Genomic DNA, 20,085 nt, shown 5'->3' with positions numbered 1-20,085 from the left:
ATAAACATAGTCAAATTTCAAATTTGGGACTAATCGGTTAATATTTAGACCCTGCTCCTACAGATTGAAATTTTGCCTCACTACGAGTGATGAAAACATAGAAATTTGACTCATTTATTCTCAGTATGTTAAATTGTGAATTAATAAACACAAATTTTAGGTTTTATGTAGAGCAACAATAGTTGCATCCTGTTATATTCATTTATTTAAGATAAAACATGTTGATAATTTACATGAAAAACCAATGGTTTTGAACAAATTATATGGAACAATACTGTGAACTTCAGGTCTTCCTTCCATAATCTTTCCCATGCATCCATTGGAATAGTATAACCAAAGTCTGTGGCCCATTGGACCATTAGCAATTTAATTTCCTTCTTGACTTCTCAATCTAGGAGGAGTCTATACATTTTAGAAAGTGGTTTCACTTTGTTTTGAATTAGTTCTTTTTTGAGTCTAGATAGTTCTGTGGAGAAATCTTTCCTTTTATCTGATTTAAATGTCTCATTAAGCTAGTGATATTGTAACCAGTCAGATAAGTGAGTTTGAATTTCCGCATTTTTTAAAACTCTCTTCCAGTAGCACTCTATAAGTTACCCAATTTCCTTTCATGTTCTTTTTTTGACAGAGAATGCCTCTATCAGTGATAACCACCATGGTTTTTTAGGCTCTAATAGGTCCTTATATTTAGACCACACCAGATATAAAGATTTCCAAATTATGTGATTCAAGAAACCTTTATGGACCTTCATTTTGTCATACCCTAGGTAGGTGTGCCATCCATACCAATGATCGAATCCTTCCAAGTCAAGCAGATCACTATTTTGTAACAACATCCACTCCTGGATCCAGGAGAGACAGGCAGCCCCGTGGTATAGTTTCAGGTCTGGCAGGGACCCCCCCTTTTATATCTATAAGTAATTTATGTCTAATCCTGCCCCCCCCCCGGCCAGATGAATCTAGAGATCTCTCTCTCTGCCCTTCCTTGAAACAGCCCATTCCCCTGGTCATGGGAATTGATTGAAATGGGAAAAAAAGAAGCATCTTTGGAAGGACATTCATCTTTACAGTGGATATTCTCTCCCCAAAAGACAGGTTAAGTCTATTCCAGATCTCCAGATTCTTTTTATCTTTTTCAAAGTCTTTGTATAATTGTCTTGAAATAAATTAATGTTTTTTGGTGTGAGCCATATTCCTAAGTATTTTACTTTCTTGCTAATTGTCAATCCAGAAATCATTTCTATTTCTTCTTTTTCTTGGGTTTCCATGTTTTTAACTAGGAGTTTCATTTTTTTACTATTGAGTTTAAAACCCGCCACCTGTCCAAATTCTTTAATCATTTCTAGCACTTTTGGTAGGCATTCTTTTGGATTTTCAGTCGTAATTATCAGATTGTTAGCACAGGTTTTAAGTTTAAATGATTTCTCTCCTACTACAATTCCTCCTATATTTTCATCACTTCTTATTTTCCTAGTTAGTATTTCCAGTATTAAAATAAATATTAGTGGGGACAGAGGGCATCCCTGCCATGTCCCCTTCCTTATACTACAACTTTCTGTGAGACTTCTGTTTATAATAAGTTTGGCTCACTGTTCTGAATATATTGCCTGAATTTCTTTGCAAAAAGTTTCTCCAAACCCCATTAAGTTAATTAGTTTATTAGTCTTTTCATGAAGGACCAAGAGATGTTATTGAAGGCTTTTTCTGCATCTACTAACATTAAAATGGCAGGTTTATCGTTTCTTGCTTCCAAATATTCGAGTGCAAATTCTTATGGATATCATTTTTTCCATATCAAATTATAATTCTCCTAGAATCTCAGTTTGCTATCTGTAAAATGAAAGTAACAAAAGATAAAGGGAAATAAATGCATTGAAGTGTGTGAAGCATTTAGAAAGCAGAGATCATAAAATGGAGATAAGTTACATTCTTTAAACATAGGTGTCTAACTTAAAGCATCACTAATCCATGTGATGTCACTCTCTTTTGGTTATACTGCCAGTAGCAATCTAAAAGAATAAGAGACTCTAAACAGCTCTGAATATACATCTATTACATTTCTAGAACTGAGGTGCCATAGAATTATATTGTGTGTGTGCAGAATTGAGTGGAGTTCAGAATTCACTACAAAAAAAATGTAGTAGAAATCAGGGAAGTGCCCATATCATTGGCAAAACTATTTAGCAATCACAGTGAAAACAGAGGTCATTCCTCAATATGCAAATAAGACTTGTTGTTTCCAAAACCAAGTCAACACTGGCATGCATAATGAAAATAAGTTCTGCTCTTTGGCAGAAATTCTGCGACCACAAATACAGAAATTTACATATATCAGTGGTGCTGGATACACTAAATCAGGCTTAGGCAACCTTGGCTCTCCAGATGTTTTGGAACTACAACTCCCATGATCCCTACCTAACAGGGCCAGTGGTCAGGGATCATGGGAATTGTAGTTCCAAAACATCTGGAGAGCCAAGGTTGCCTATGCCTGCACTAAATGCTGTGTAAAATTACAAGTGCCCAGGGTCTGGGAACAATTACTGGTACTTGTTTTATAAGTTGGTAATCAGATCTCTAAAGACAATGCTAAACTGTGAGCAGCCTCTGTGTTTGTAGTGTTTGAAGCAAATTACTAATGTTAAAAGTCTGCACAGTTGCTGATGTGAAGTCCTGCCATTTTTTAAATCCCAAGATTATATTCATGCCAGTCAAGAGGAAGACAGGGTTGCACAGTGCAGTTTAGCTGACACAGGTCCTCTGTTCAGACTCTTGCTTTTTAGCACAACAATTTGTCTGAGTTCTCACAAGTCAGACTTCCTATCAGGAAACGGCAGCATCTGTGGAACTTAAGTTCACAGCATGCGTGGTATAAAATTCTCCTGGGGAAGCTTCTTCTGCCAATCTGATAGTAGTGTGGTTAGTAAAGAGGAACCAAGAGGAACACTCTTCCGTTTCCCACTATTCTCACTATGGTTTTTAAAGGAAAATGTACACAACTTGCAGGTCATAGAAGGCTGTCTCCAGTGCCCAGTGATATTGCCCGTTCTGCTGTATTTATAGGGACTTGACCCTCTGCTACCGGTAGTTGGAACATATTGCAGAATGACACACACACACACACACACACACACACACACACATATATATATCTGAATGAACAAGGCATGTATATTGCCGGTATCTTTTGCAGTGGCAGCTAATTGGGGCGGTGCAGGGGATCAGGGATTTTTTTTAGTATTAATCCACATAATTTATTCTCTGATCAGAAACTTTACATAGTGTGACAGTCTTGTTTAGTAATTTGCTTTTGTATTCTATGCTTTATTGTCAGCCTGCATTCAATTCTGTACACCAAGTTCTCTGCCTTTGTAAGGCTTAAAATGTTTGATTTTGGCTGGCTTGTGCTCACCTCCTTTTTGTTCCAGCTTTTGAAAGAGAAGTTTCTCATAGGAGAAAACACACACTCTTTTAACCACACAAACACCAAGATCTTGTGGTTGGGGGAATTTTAGCTCTGGAGAAAAAGCTCAGCCAGAATCTGACTTTGTTAATAGGGTAAGTCATTGCAGATGCTATGTTGTTGTTGTTTAGTCGTTTAGTCGTGTCCGACTCTTCATGACCCCATGGACCATAGCACGCCAGGCACTCCTGTCTTGCACTGCCTCCCACAGTTTGGTCAAACTCAGGTCCGTAGCTTCGAGAACACTGTCCAACCATCTCATCCTCTGTCGTCCCCTTCTCCTTGTGCCCTCAATCTTTCCCAACATCAGGGTCTTTTCCAGGGAGTCTTCTCTTCTCATGATCCCCTCATGATCCCCTCATTGATCCCCTTCATGGATCAATGCCTTGTCGTGGCGAAGGGGCTTGAATAACTCAGAGAAGCTATGAGTTATGCCATGCAGGGCCACCCAAGATGGACAGGTCATAGTGGAGAGTTTTGACTAAATGTGATCCACCTGGAGAAGGAACTGGCAAGCCACTCCAGTATCCCTGCCAAGAAAACTCCATGGACAAAGACAACAGGCATATATGCAGATGCTATACCTAGCCTCAACTCCAAACTGTTCCTGGAAGTTTTCATTCAATTTTCAGGAACTTTATTGTTTTCATTTTCAGTTACACGCCTTTCTCTTTCCACTTTTGTCATTATTGATTTGCCCTTCATACGGCTCGTGTTTTTTAAAGATCTCAAAGGATAACAATCTATTGTTGGTTTCAGAGTGATGTAACAGTATTAACATTCATGCTGCCCCCTCCTAGAACTGTGAGATACTTGCCAAAGAGAAGAAAGCAATGGAAGAAAAAAGGCCTGTGCACACCTGTTGCTTAACCAAGAGATAGCTCAGTTGGTAGAGCATGAGACTTTTAATCTCAGGGTTGTGGATTTGATCCCCACATCAGGCAAAAGATTCCTGCATTGCAGGGGGTTGTACTAGATGCCCCTTGCGGTCTCTTCCAATTCTTTGGTTCTGTGATTTTCTATTGAGAAGGGGAAAGCAGGGAATCTTTCTTTTGAATCATCAGTCAATATGAATTTGTGAAAGATGCACAATGACACACATAACATTGATTTGCTGAAAGGGCTAGTACCCCAGTTCTTTGCAAACTCTAAAAATGAACAAATCTGGAATGATTGATGGAAGATCTGCCTAATTTTGAGACGCATCATCAGAGCATGTAATCACAAGGAGTGTGGAAGCAAATTGATTGGATGTGCTGCTTCTTTGTGGATGGCTAAATCTGGCAATTTAAGTTTCTTCTTCTTCTTCTTCTTCTTCTTATTATTATTATTTAGACATAAGTTTGGTTCTCCACATTTCCATATTCATTTGTAATTTTTCCAAAGGTCCTCATCAGTATCTTAATGGAAATCTTTCCTAATATACACATTTGTATGCAATTTTACCTATGTTCACATTTTTGCAACGCATTTTGCCCTTGCAAAATGCATTTTTTTGTATGCTATTTTCAGAAATATATGCATTTATACGCATACTTTACTCTAAGATATGCCTTTTTGTACGCATCACTTGGCTGGAGAGCTGTGCTTTCAAATTTGAGACATTTGAATTTTGAAGTATGACTGTGTTTCAGTTCTCATATTGTTTCAGAAAGTGAAAATTCAGTAGTTCGCCTTCAAATGTGAACCAAAATGATTTTCCTCCCCCATCCCTGTTCTCCTCTAGTCAATGGAGGGAGCCAGAATGATCTTCCTCTTGTCATGATATTCTTCCTGGAAAGCAAGGAACACAGACCACCACCCCCCACCACCCTTTATGTGCTGATTGGTGGCAGAAGCTGGTTGTGCACCCCTCTACTTCTCCAGTCATTGAGCAGCAGAGTATATAAATGCCTTAAGAAAAATTTAATAAGAAACAATGACTGATGTTTTGCCAATTATTTAATAACCTTCTCATAATATTTTACCTACTGCTTTTTGTTGACGGGTGGGAAGTGTGAGTAACTGAAGCCCACAGGAATAACTCATGGCAGCGATTGTGGAGTTTGATATTTTATTTCCATTTTTTGAGGATGGATGATCTCTAGGACTCTACACTTGCATAGCAAAAAAAAAATCCTTGATTGATCTTGGCATATTCACTGAGTGTTACTCAGAGGGATAAGGTTCATATTCCCTTCTCAGAAAGAACAAAGGGAAACCAGGCAGGATAAGAAGATTCTGGGATTGCACTTCTCATAAATAGTAGATGGAACTGACAGGGCAGGCGCTGAAGTCAGGAATGAGTAAGTAACATAGAGCCCTGGGTGTGTGCCCTCATACAAACAGCCACCTGTCTCTACAAAAACAATCTACGTTGACAGAATACAATATTTTTGTCCTCACTTTATTACAGTGCTTCTGTTTCTATGGTAACCAAAGATTTAAAGGCAGATAGAGTATCCTAGAGGGAAGTAGGGAGAGGGCAGTGGAAGCATTCACTGCAGTCTACAAAGATTTTTCACCCAACATTGTAGTCCTGAGAAATATTAAAAAGGGGGGCTCCTGTTTCAAAGGTTCCTCAATGACACATGGACACAAGTATTTTAGGTTAATGGGCTAAAAAAGGCCACAACTTTATTGGTTACAGAATGTGAGTGATATTGGCTTAGGCGTTGGATCAAACAGACAATACTTGACTCCTGCCCAGGGAGTCACGCAAGGGTGTCGGACAGGAACCACGACCACTGGATTCCGTTAATGGAATATCCTTCAAGGGGAGGGGTAGGTGATGGCCACAACCTCCCCTCCAACACACAATACGTTTTCCAGTGCCTAACCCCCCAATCCTTACAAAGTTGTGACGATTTGCTATGAGGTACATGGGTGTACCCAGCATGGGGCAGGGGGGGGCAGCTGTCCCCCTAGAAGCAAAAAATATATATTAAATCGTCCTGCTTCACGGTGGCTGCAGCTGAGCTGGAGATGCATTGGGGTCCCGCAAGAAGAGCCTGAAGCGGCTCAGCAAGGCGCAGCGGCGTCGCTAGCCTTCTGGCTGCCCGGGGCAGCAAATCAGAAGGCACCCCGCCAGGGGGTCGGGGCGTCCGTCACGCGCATAAAGGCTAGCGATGCCACTGGGAGGAAGGGACCCGCGCGAAGGGAAAGGAGGAGCAATGGAGACAGAGAAGCGGCTTCCTCCTTCTCTCCATTTCTCCCTCCCCTCCTCGAGCTCCAGCGTGAGGGCAGCACGGGAGCCACGTCCCTAACCAGCCCAGCCCAACCCCAGCGGCGCTGCTGCCACCACTTACTGCTCCTGCCGGCTGCGACCCACAGCATGCTCAACCCCGCTGGTCCCGACTCCGAGGGCTGCACATGGGCCACTCCTGGCGGCTGCAACAATAGTCCACAGCGGTGCAGCGCCTCAGCAGCTCCTGGGTCGGCGCGCCCTCCGAGCGTGCAGCAGACGCCACCACCACTTCTTCTTGGGCTGCAGCAGCAGCAGCAGTAGCAGGAGCCACAGAAAGGGGAGGGGGCTTCACAGCAGGAGGAAGAGAAGGCGGAGGGGCTCTAAGCCGCAGAGCCAGGCCTTGCCCCCGGGGAGGGATGGAGGGAAAGGAGGGCAGACCTCAGCTCGCGCCCCTGCTGGGTCTGTGGGAAGCAGAAGCAACTCGAACGCGCAACTGCTCGGCTGCTCGGCCAGCCTTCCCTCTCTCCCTCCCTCCTCCTCCTACTCGGGCGGGGCAGCCGCCGGTGGAGGTGGTGAGGGAGCGCCGTGCCACCCCCCACAAAGTGGAGCCCGGGCCCTCCCACCCCCCTATTGCGATGCCCCTGGCCGCACATGTGCGCTCTCCCCCGGGGCAGCGCCCAGGATGAAACTTCTTCCCGGAGTTAGTTTCACATGGGCTCCGTAGCCCCGCCCGCATTCCCATTTTGTGGCCCCTCCCCTCCCGTGCCTTGGCCCTGCCCCTGAACGACCATGGCTCCCCCCCTAGTTTTGATCCTGGGTACGCCCCTGATGAGGTAGGTGAAAAAACCACTTCCGCGCCCGACTGAATTCTCGCGTTGGGGCTGAGAGCTTAGCCCCTACGCGATTGGGGAGGGGGATTCCCGCCTGCGTCAGCCCAGAGCCGACCAATCCGGTTGGCCAGGGGCGTGGCCTGCCAGCTTTTAAGCAGCCCGCAGGCGGGAATCCAGTCTCTTTAACCCCAGCTCCCAGCTGCAACTGGGGGTGGGGCTTGGTCCAGAGCCTGGCGAGGCCAGGGCCGTAAGGCACGCCCCTAACGGTGATCACAGAAGGGGGTTTGGTTGATGTACATCACTGAGCTCCTTTCTGGTGGTTAACTTCTCCCAGGCTCCAACACATGGGTTGGAGTCGGACATAATCGGTTAGGATCCAATGCCTATATACTGAATGTCTGAAGAAGGTGAGAAGGGAGATCAGAATTCATTGCTCATATGATGTATGTGCCACTCGTCTCGCATACGTACATTCAGTGAGATGCCTATAACGGCACATATATGTAGATATTTTAAATATACATATTTTTACTGTTGAAACAGAAAGGGGTCAAACCATCACAAGAGGTGTTGAAATTTTGGGAGGTTGGATAGTTACAATGGAATGGTGTTGGTGTAGGGTGCACATTTTTATTCTTATTTACTTATGGTTATTAAATAATAATAATAATAATAATAATAATAATAATAATAATAATGGGAAGAATCTGCACATTCTAAAGGAAATAATATATGCATATTTTATATTTGGTCCTTCTTAGCTTTATCTCCAACTGCGAATGCAGAGTGAAAAGATGGATGGAACATCACAGGATTTGATTAAACAATTAGCAACCTCTTACATAGTTTAGAACCTTGGAGCTGGCAAAGGACTAAGATGTTTTACTCTGTGGCTTGAGTGTATGCATGAGAGAGAAAGGGGAAAGAGAGAGTTCAGTGTGATAAATGAAGCATAAAACTCAGATCTTGGTAAATGTGATTTAAGAGAAAAATGTTGTGGTTTGGATAGAAAATGAAGAGAATTGCCTGCCAATGCTGAAAATAGAGATGTTACGAGAGCAATTTGGAGTGATCTTCATACTCACTGTGGTAATAGGTTAATGAAGGTGAGCATGTAAGCTCTCTTAAATTTTGTTATATTAATGTTGGCTTCTGGCAATGCATTAACGGTACTCCTATACCTTAGCATATTGCAATGGCCTATGGCTTTGTTAGTGGTGGATAAATTGCAGTGTTCCGTGCTGATTCCTGTTGTTTTTGGCTGTGAATCAAAGCGATCTTCTCTCATTTCTCTGCAGTTAGCATCTAAAAAGAATACTTAGAACTCTGGATTAAACAGGAGATTTATTTATTTAGAAATGACATGGCACACCCAATGTTTAACCAGTCCCCTCAGCTTTAATGTGAAAATCATCATAGAATTGTATAATTGGAAGGAACCCCGAGGGTCATCCAGTCCAACCCCCAGCAATGCAGGAATTTCAGCTAAAACATCCATGGCAGATGGCTACCTAACCTCTGCTTAAAAACCTCCAAGGAAGGAGAGTCCACAACATCCTGAGGGAGACTTGTTCCACTGTCAAATATCTCTTACTGTCAGAAAGTTCTTGCTGATGTTTAGTGGGAATCTCCTTTCTTGCAACTTGAATCCATTGGTCCAGGTCCTACCCTGCAGAACAGGAAAAAACAAGCTCGCTCCATCTTCCGTGCAACAGCCCTTTAGATATTTGAAGATAGCTTTCCTATCTCCTCTCAGTCACCTCTTGTTTTCTTGGTTGCCCTCTGCACACATTCCAACTTGTCAACATCAACACCAACTTGTTAAATTGTGGCACTCAGAACTGCACACAGTACTCCAGGCATGGTCTGAACAAGGCAGAATAGTGTGGTACTATTACTTCCCTTGATTGGGACACTATACTTCTGTTTTTTTGCTGCTGCACCACACTGTTGACACATGTTAAGTTTGTGATCTACTAAGACCTCTACACCCTTTTCACATCTAGTACTGGCAAGCCAGTTTCCTCTCATCTTATATTTATACAGCTGGTTCTTCCTGCCTAAGTATAAAACCCTACATTTGTCCCTACTGAAATTTATTTGTTTAATTTGGGTCCAGTTCTCCAATCTTTTAAGGTCATATTAAATCCTGATTCTGGCATCTGTGGCATTAGCTACCCCTCCCAGTTTGGTGTTGTTTCCAAAATTGATGATTATCCCCTCAATGCCTTCATCAGAGTTGTTTATAAGACATTGAACAACAGCAGGCCCACGATAGAATCCTGTAGCACCCCACTTGTCACTTTTTACCAGGATGATGAGTAGCCATTAGTGAGCACTGTTTCGGTTCAGTTACATAACCTTCTTCAGACCACATTTTACCACCCTTTTTGCAAGAATATCATGGGGGACTTTGTCAAAATCCTCACTGGGACTAAGATTGGCTATGTCCACAGCATCTCCCTGGTCCACCAAGCTTGTAACTCCATCAAAAAAAGAAATAAGATTCATATGACATGACTTTTCTAAGTGCTCACGGACTGACTCTTTAATAGTCTGTTCTAGGACCTTGCCTGGTATTGATGTCAAAGTGGCTGGTCAATAGTTACCTGTGTCTTCTCTCCCCCCCCCCCATTTGAAGATGGAGACAATATTTGCTCACCTCCAGTCCTTAGAGACATTACCCTTTCTGCAAGAATTCTCAAAGATTATAGGCAAGGCTCTGAAATTACATCCATAAGCCTCTTTGGTAACTACGGGTGAAACTCATCAGGCACTGGAGATCTGAATTTGTTTAAAGCAGCTTGGTGTTCCCTTACCACCTGTTTTCCTGCCCTGCCCTGCAGCTCCTTGCATCATTTATCTGGTTATAACCAGGTTGGCCACTGCTTTCCTTCTGGGTGTTCCGCCTTCTCTGTGTCAGTTCTGTCTTTCTCCATCTTCTGCATGCAGAGATCCTACTCCTTGCTTGTCCTTTCACTTGCTTCAAACATATCTGAAGAAATCTTTAAAAAAATATTTTTAACCTCTCTTGCAAGCCTGAGTTCATTCTGAGCTTTGGCCCACCTGAGCTTCTCCCTGAAACTGTTGACTATTCATATGTATACTCCTCCTTTGTGATTTCCCCACCCGCTGATCTTGGCAGAAGCTGTAACTAGTCACTTCGGCATAATCATGGGACAGATATTTGAAGCAATTCCCATTAAATTATAAATTAATACAGTTTTTTAAAGTAATTTAAGTTAAATTAGTATAACGGAACCTGAAGTAATCCATAAGGGTTTAAATCCTTCTAGCATGGGATCTTGGTTCAACAAATTTTGAATCCTGATAGATGGATGTTGTACAAGTCAAACAAAATATGCAAAAAGTGATGCATGGGATGTAAAAAAGTGGAGTGCAGAAGTTAGAGTTAACTGGCTTTTAAAACGACTGAAGGTGGAGACAATCTACTCCTATGTTTTAAGTTATTTCCTTCTCCAACTTTTTGTACCATCAGGATAGCTGTGCACCTTTGACCTTCTGCTTGGGCAATCCTCTCTTGTGCAGGTAGAAAGTGACACGGCCTTGAAGTTTCTGAAATGACAGTTCAAGTATCTACTGTCCATGAGAATGATGAAGAGCTAGTTTGGGAAACCTCCTCCCACAAAAGGTCTTAAACTGTTCATTTGTCTCCCCTGGTACACAATGTACTTTTAATCTCTGTACAGTGGGAAGTGAAATCATTGTAGCAGAGTGAGAGAGAGGCACTGGTTGCTAAAGCGAATCTATAATTATGAACAATGGCTTTTTTGTTCAATCTCTTTTAGAATAATGAGATGTAAATTTTGCTTATATTGCTAAAAATGCTAAATGATTATTTTCTGACATAGTGAATATTCTGTTAGTCTCCTCTTGTGACTGGGGAAGGACGTTAAGGAGAGTCTTGTTTTATTCCAGTAGAGAATATTTTGCAAGTCTTTTTCAGCTCTCTAACCACTCAGAAACCAGGGGCAGGAGATTAAGCAATGGTGTAATCTCACTGTTATACTCTTGATTTGTACTCTGTTCTTCTGATCACTGATCCTTTTCATACCCATCAGCAGTACATGTCCAACAGATCTATTGATTTACCTTGGCACACAAAGACATGGTTTTATATAATTGTTTTGGAGAACCATATACTAAATAGAACCAAAGAGGAAGTATGTTTTTACAGAGGATCAACAATTTTGGATAGACACAATAGATTAGGCCAGGCATAGGCAAACTCGGCCCTCCAGATGTTTGGGGACTACAACTCCCATCATCTCTGACCACTGATCCTGTTAGCTAAGGAGGGCTGAGTTTGCCTATGCCTGGATTAGGCATTGGCAACATGGTGCCCTCCAAATGATGTTGGACTGCAATACCCACTATCTCTGAACCCCGGACATGCTGGCAGGGACTAATGGGAGTTGTAATTCAATGACTTCTGCAGGAAACTGAATTGGCTACCCCAGAATTATATAAGTAGCTCAGGTAACCAAATCTTGCAGTTGATCCTGGTATTTGCTTGCTGCTGCAGTGAGCACCTGAACATAACCCCTTTATCCTAATAGTCAATGGCTCATCCATCTACATATATGCATCTCATAAGCTACCAATGCTATTTGGGCATTTACAGTGGCCAAATTTGTAACTGGACAGTGTTCTCACAGCTACCAACACTGCGGGAGGCAGTGGAAGACAGGAGTGCCTGGCGTGCTATGGTCCATGGGGTCACAAAGAGTCGGACATGACTAAACGACTAAACAACCACAAATGGGATGTTCACAACTGAATGCTAAACATTGGTATGTATAGAGAACAGTGTGCAACCCTCCCCAGATTCTTTATTTCCGTCCAGAATGTCGCCGTGCATGGAATAGTTTTAAAATGTAGTTTTATTAGTAGGCTGCATAACTCATTTAATTAATTTATTTACTTTTCTCAAGATTTGGGGAGCGTCTGTAGGAAGTATCTTGCTTTGTACTTGGCTGTGCTTTATAATCCTTTCAGTTTTGGTTTCCATCCTGATAACCGACCTCTCTTGGCTTTAGTGAGAAAATATGAGTATTGGGGTTAATGGGTTGAGTGGAGAAAATACATAAAAATAGAAACCTTCTGTTGTGCATTTATTAAAAACCCTGTACATAATCTCCATGTTAGAGAATGTGAGCAATTCACAGGGACCAGTGAACATGTCTGTAATTTCCTAGAGGATACTATGCATACTGAAGCGACTGAATGTGTGAAATACTTTGTTGATGATGTGATGGTCTGCATATTCCCTGCCATTATTCAGACATTATAGAGATGGATGGATTGAGTAAAATATTCTGTCAATGATGTCAATTTGTCCACATTCTCCATTTAACTTGCAGTTTTATTACAATCCAATTAGTGCATTTCACGAAGTAGTAGTCTACTCAAACCTATGCCACAAAACCTGCATTGGTCTCTAAGGAAGCATCTTGGATATTTTAGAAATTGAAATATGCTTCGGAAAAGCTGAGACATAAATGGTAAGAGCCTTTTAGTACCATAATTGCACTGCTTAACATGGCTAAAATAATGGACAGCACTGGATGTTTGCCTAATCTGACCATTTGTTTTCGCATCAGCCATTAGAGGCCACTGTGCTGTCTGCCTAAATTGCTTGAAGTTGCTTCAACCGCTAATTGCACATTGAAAGGGTGGGTACCTTTTTAGTTGTCTGTGTTCAAACAGAGGGGTCCATAACATTCCCTCCAAGCATACTAGCAGAGAAAGAGAGCTTTGATTTGATACCAACTTCAAATGCATAACCTTCCAAAAGAATTTAAAGCCAGTGAATTGTGAGATATCTACTTTTTTAAGTTTCAGATTATTAACATTTTGAACTTATTGTAAACTTACTGTAAACTTATTTGTGATCCTTGGTTGAAGGGCAGTATATAAATTTAACAAATAAATAAACTATATAAAATGAAGATGGACACCGAGCCTTGTAAGAGTTGCATTCTAACACATATTGTTACTTCAAAGTTCTTTTCAACTCAAGCTGCGTGTCTGCTATTATTCTGGGGTTAGCAGTTAGGTTTAGATGGAGTTTGCCACCCAATTTGGACTGCATTTTCCAAGCAAGGAGAAGGAAGGAAGGAAGGAAGGAAGGAAGGAAGGAAGGAAGGAAGGAAGGAAGGAAGGAAGGAAGGAGACAGACCTCCAGGTGCATAATATTCCATTGAACTCCAGCATATTACAGACAGAATTCTTGAGCTACCATTTTCAAACCTGTGTCTGTACACTGCTGCAAGTTGCAACAGTGGCGGCATTTAATTTGTAAAGGTTGAAATTGTTTGCTCAAGAGTGCCTCTGAGGAAGAATTGTATTCGAAACAAGTTGGGCTCAATTAAAAATAAAATAAAGTTTTATGCACCTGGAAGCTTCTTTTCCCATTGTTTTCCCTGAGACTGATGCCTATTCTTTTTTGCACTTCCAAACAACTAGAGCTAAACTGGAGGGGAAACCAGTGATTCACATTTTCAAGCCATCTGACCTAATTCAGTCTTAATATATGGGTTGGAATATTTACCTTTCAGGTTTCTACCTTTTAGATATTGCATTATAGTTTTCAGCTCAAATGATAATGCATTAAAATGCATATTTTAGGATAAAATACATGTAGTAATGTGGATACTGTGATACATATGTAAATATGTATTTACATATCTAAATATGTATTATGTGATTGAACTATGCATTTAAGTAAATATTTGGAGCATGAATTTTCATATGATTCTTTTAAAAATTCTGATTAATGTGGAAAGGGGATGACACAGACTTATGGAAAAGCTGTGCAAAACTGTTGTCGAGCAGAAAAAGGCTGATTTCTCCATCCCTATTTATTATGTGAATATATTTTTTCTATTGCTGTATCATAAAGATATATCTCAGTGGTATACAACAATATAAAAACAAAAAAAAGTTTTCAGCAGGCATTTAAAAGTCGGCACAGAAGGTGCTCACTGTCTCTCTGTTGGCAGGGTGCTCCACAGGACTGGGCTGATGAAACTAGGCTTGATTTCTCATTGTTGCCAATGAAGCATTGCCAACTCGGGAAACAACTAAAAGATGCAAATGATCTCAGAGATCAAGCTGGAATATAAGGGTTCTGGCAATCCCTGAAGTACCCTGGACCCAAATTGTTCAGGCTTTGTAAATCAATAGAAGCAGCTTGAACCTCACTCGGTAGCAGATGGGCAGCCAGTGCAGCTGTTTTAACAATTGTGTTGTTATGTATTCAGTGGTCTGTGTTTGCCTGAGCTTGAGTCTGGGCTAAGGATTCTGAGCTCCTGTGTTCTGATTCGATACATGATATCCAATCACAGAACATTTCAGGATTTGGGCCTCTGCCATTGGCTTTTAAACTCTGAGTCATAATTCGCAGTTTGGAAGTTTAGACAGCCAATCACGGTGGGAGTGGCCCACGCCTTCAGAAATGTATATAAGCAGTTGCTTTGCCCCTGTTATCCAGTTATGTAGTTCAATAAAGGTTCTTGCTGTTATCATGGTGTCTTGCCTTGTGGGAACCCACCTAATAATAATAATAATAATAATAATAATAATAATAATAATAATTTATTTAAACCCCGCCCATCTGGCTGGGTTTCCCCAGCCACTCTGGGCGGCTTCCAACAGAAAAATGAAATAAAATAATCTATTAAACATTAAAAGCCTCCCTAAACAGGGCTGCCTTCAGATGATCTCAGAGACCTACACTCCTGCTGCCACATGCTTTCGACCAGAAGCTCCCACCAGCAATCTGGATGCAGCATCCTGCACCAGCTGGAGCTTCCAAACAACACCCATAGGCAGTCTCACATAGAGCACATTACAGTAATCTAGACTCAAGGTTCCCGCTGCATGGAATAGGGTGGCCAGGCTATCATTGTCCAGGAAGGGCCATAGTTTGCAAACCAGACAAAGCTGGTCAAAGGCACTCCTAGCCACAGAGGACAGCTGAGCCTCTGGTGACATATCCATGAATACCCCCCAAAATGTACCCTTGAATATCCCCAAACTACACACTTGCTCCTGTTTGCAACCCCATCTGGAACAAGTAATTGGCCAATCTCCTAAACATGGGAACCATCTACCTAAAGAACCTCCATCTTCCCAGGATTCAAACACAGTTTATTGGCCCTCATTCAGCCTACCATTGCATCCAGACACCAGTCCAAAGCTTTCTCAGCCTTTACTGATTCAGATGTTATGGAGAAGTAGGACTACATGTCATCAGCATACATGTATCCTGGTTCACTGCTAGCCTCCTTGAATCCACAGAAGCTTTCAACTGTTTTGCAGCTTCTTGTATTTTAAAGTCAGAATGCTTAGAAGTGTGACATAACATGCATGACTTCCATTGGGCAGTTAGTGGGAAGCCACACAAATTTGCCTGCAGGAAGACCCAAAGAAACCAAATTGCATGCTTGGAGTGCATCAGATTATGTTACTGTGCAATTTAGAAATACCTCTGGAGAGGTATAAGATTAGTCTTAAAGAAAAGGAAATTACTTCCCAATTAAATAGCTGCTGCAGCTTTCATTAGTTCATGGGATGTATATCTAGTCTATGCTCCAGTTAACACAAGGGTGCAATCAGTACCTACGGACCATTTCGTATGCAAAAAAGATTGCCTATATGGATATTAGTTCTGTGTGGGAAATCCAAAGGTAAACTACATGTGTAATGAATGCCCATATATCTGTTTCAGCAAATATACAACCTACATGTAAACTGCTTTGAGGTTTTTTTCCATTACTAACAGTGGTATATAAATTCTAATGAATGAATGAACAAAAAAACAAATGAACGAATGTGGCTTTTCTAAAAGTGGGGATGCTTCTAAAATTCTTATTCAAGCTTTTCATGAAATGTTGGACATCTGAATTATCCAGCATTTCCCCCAAAGTGATCCCAGTGCGGTAGGAATCTTTCACTGTTCCAGTCAGTACACAGTTTGGTAAGAGTTCAATTCATGTTGCTGGTTCCATTCCCCGCCCACAATATCTAAGATCCCTGTTTCTTTCTGACTAAAGTTTGGAGCTGCAGGTGCACGGTGGCTTTTCAGTGTGCTTACTTGGCAGCCGCCATTGTCCCGATGAAAGTTTTACTGTCATTCTGTTCCTTCTCTTCCTGTTATTATATGGAAGATGTCCCTGGAGCCATCTTGATGGCAACAGCTGCTAGTTTAAATTTTTTATCAGGCCTCTGGTAATTAAAACTCAAGGATCTATGGATATTTAAGTTCTATACAAATGAAGTAACAGATGTTTTGAACTATGGTGGGGTGAGATGGAGAGAGGAGCAAAACGGTGAGTAAGTGAATGCTCTGAGGACTGAAGCAGGAAATTCATCACAAGTGTACATGTGACTCATTCATTTGTGAGAATAATGCTCCTCTGATGAAAATTAATTACTCTGTTATCCCAGATCTTGAAGCTGTGTGTTGGGTACTCAGCAAGAAGTCTCTGCATCCTTTCCCTTTGGGGAAGGAGCCACAGCTCATTGGTAGAACATATGCTTTGCATATCAATGGTCTTGGGTTCAGTCTCCACAGAGGGTTGGAAGATATTCCTCCCTGGAACCTCAAAGATCTGCTGCTAACCAGAGTAAGCAGTTCTGAGCAAGGTCAACCAATGGCCTGACTTGTTGCAATGTTCCTATGACATTTGGCTCCCAGGGTGTTTCAGCGACTGCAATAGATGAGGTTTGTGGCATCTAGAAATGCAGTGTTTGGGTTTTGTCCTTGTGCAATCAAAGTTGGGTTGTTGTTGTTTTTTAAGTCCACAGCTCAATGTGGCTTGGGGTCCCAACTTGCCTCTTAAATTTCATCTGAAGTGAATAGGAGCATTCCTTGCAATACTAAACATCTGAAGAAATTTCAAGGGAAGCAAGAAGAATGTCAGGGTGGCACTTCTCAGGGTGTACTGCACATCCCGGGTATGAACAAGAGGATGGGATAGGAGAGGGCACTCGTGTGTGTTTTGGTCTGGATTTCTTAGCCCACCCCACCCTTGCCTTGCAGAAGATAACACAAGCAACTCACTTGCCAAGACAAAGTTTCACTGAACTTTTTATCAGTCCTGGGTATCCTGCCTAATGGTCTTGCCTGCCTTAGGGGTTCTGTCATATTCCACCTCTGGTGTTGTTGAAGATTTGTAGCAAGAGCCTAAGCAATTCTCTTTTCAGCAAAGGAAAACTTGCCGTGCTGTGATCACATTTGGATGAGCAACATGATGTGGGTGAGTCCTTTGGGCTTTGCATCAAATGATCACATATATGCCACCATAAAAGCCATTTCCCTCCAAGCTAGAAAACCAAGCTGAGAAACCCAGAGTGTGTTAAACAGCAGAAGGTATTCAGTACAATAGAACCCAAGCTGCATCCTTAGTAGTTACAAGACAAGGGAACATATGAATGCAATTGTGCAAAGTTACCATAGGGTAAGGGACGCAGGTGGCGCTGTGGGTTAAACCACAGAGCCTAGGGCTTGCCGATCGGAAGGTCAGCAGTTCGAATCCCTGCAACAGGATGAGCTCCCATTGCTCGGTCCCAGCTCCTACCAACCCAGAAGTTTGAAAGTACGTCAAAAGTGCAAGTAGATAAATAGGTACTGCTCCAAGCGGGAAGGTAAATGGCATTTCCATGTGCTGCTCTGGTTCACCAGAAGCAGCTTAGTCAAGCTGGCCACATGACCTGGAAGCTGTACGCTGGCTCCCTCGGCCAATAACGCAAGATGAGCACAACCCCAGAGTCAGTCACGACTGGACCTAATGGTCAGGGGTCCCTTTACCTTTACCTTTACCATAGGGTAAGCCCATGGGTGTGGTCCTTGCAGAAGGACAACAGCACCAGCAATAAATGACAGACACCTTTCTGGGGTGGTGTATGGTCTGTATGCAAGGGACGTGGGTGGCGCTGTGGTCTAAACTCAGCCTCTTGGGTTTGCTGATCAGAAGGCTGGCGGTTCGAATCCCTGCGACAGGGTGAGCTCTTATTTATCGGTTCCAGCTCCTGTCAACCTAGCACACCAGTGTAAGTAGATAAATAGGTACTGCTCCGGCAGGAAGGTAAACGGCATTTCCTTGAGCTGTTCTGGTTCACCAGAAGCGGCTTAGTCATGCTGGCCACATGACCCGGAAAAACTGTCTGCGGACAAACACAGGCTCCCTCGGCCTGTAAAGCGAGATGAGTACTGCAACCCCAGAGTCGTCTGCGACTGGACTGAACTGTCAGGGGTCCTTTACCTTTTTCATGGTCTGTATAGTCAGCTTTTTGTTCATATGGTACAATAAGCAAGTCCTTTCCCCCAGAAACAGTTATAATAACATGGAACTGAATGTGATTAACTGAAAACTGTTTTGAAGAATGTTTGCCTCCATACTTAAAACATTCTAGAATTGGGGGGGGGGGATGAGGACAACATTGTTGTTTTTTAAATTATTATAAATCAATCAAAACTTCTTGAGCAGTTCATTTCTGTGGAAGGTGGCTTTGTTGAGCTGTGGTCAGCTGTGGTCAAATCTTCACAGAAAGTACATCTTGACCACAACTTATTCAGTTAGTGCCTTTGATTCTGCTTCAGTAAAAAATACAAATGACTGTGGCAATGGAAAGTAGGTTGCAGGACCTCATTATTTTGAGGGCAATCCTTTGGCGCCCCTATTAGCTCTTTACTTAGACTGGGATTTTTTCTCTCTCTCTTCCAAAGAGAGCTGTTTTAATAACAATGCTCGAATAAATAGCATTGGAATAGAAAGACTGGAGTCAAATTGAAAAGTTTAAATGGAGCAGATCCCAAGCCGCCTGATGGCCTTGACAGATTCCCCTCCACTTAGCAATGTCAATGATATTTAATGCCAGCGAATGCTACTCTTGGAGCTTAGCATGTATTTCGTACTTGTTTTATGACTGTTATTTTATGGTTGATTTTATGCGGCTCAGCACCGTGATATTTTCTCTTAATGTTGGCAACACAGAAAGTTTTGCAAATAAAGAAAATAAATGACACAGAAAGCGTTGAACGGCCAGAACCCAGTAGAAATTTGGCGTTGCAAATATTTTGAGAACAAGATCAATTAGTTCACTTTACTGCCTTCCAGTATCCTTGAAAGTTATGTTTGTTTCTTGCAACTGCAGAGGACATCTTCTCATGACCAGTGCCGGATTTACGTATAAGTTAAACAAGCTATAGCTTAGGGCCCCTCTCTCTTGGGGGCCCCCAAAAAAATTAAAGGGGAAAAACTGGATGTACATTTGCAAAATATAAGATAAAAAAACAAATAAAATGAAACCTGTGTTTGCATTATTAAGTTTGTTATGAATAAAAAACCATTTTAAGTTAGAACTTAATAAGTATTTCGCTACAATTCATAGACTGTATTTCTTTTTAATTGTATTTCACTATAAATTGTGAATTTCACTTAATTGTATTTCACTTCAACAATTACTTTGATAAAATTCATATTTTGTTATGTGCAAATGACTTTAGATACCTATTAGGTCCATAAATTACCATATAGCATATATTCAACACAAAAAACAGCAACAATTTGTTCTTGACAAAGGACAGCTGGACATATAAA

At 41.8% G+C, this 20,085-nt stretch overlaps 1 protein-coding gene across 1 annotated transcript in view; it reads left to right on the top strand.

Annotated features, from left to right (window-relative positions):
- The window catches only part of PTPRT (protein tyrosine phosphatase receptor type T), a 585,629-nt gene that overhangs the window by 113,945 nt on the left and 451,599 nt on the right, over positions 1 to 20,085 (top strand). The gene's annotated exons all lie outside the window — the stretch shown is intronic.

This window comes from Zootoca vivipara, chromosome 7, assembly GCF_963506605.1.
Source record: "Zootoca vivipara chromosome 7, rZooViv1.1, whole genome shotgun sequence".
Taxonomy (NCBI): domain Eukaryota; kingdom Metazoa; phylum Chordata; class Lepidosauria; order Squamata; family Lacertidae; genus Zootoca; species Zootoca vivipara.
This window is presented reverse-complemented; position numbering and strand designations above follow the sequence as displayed.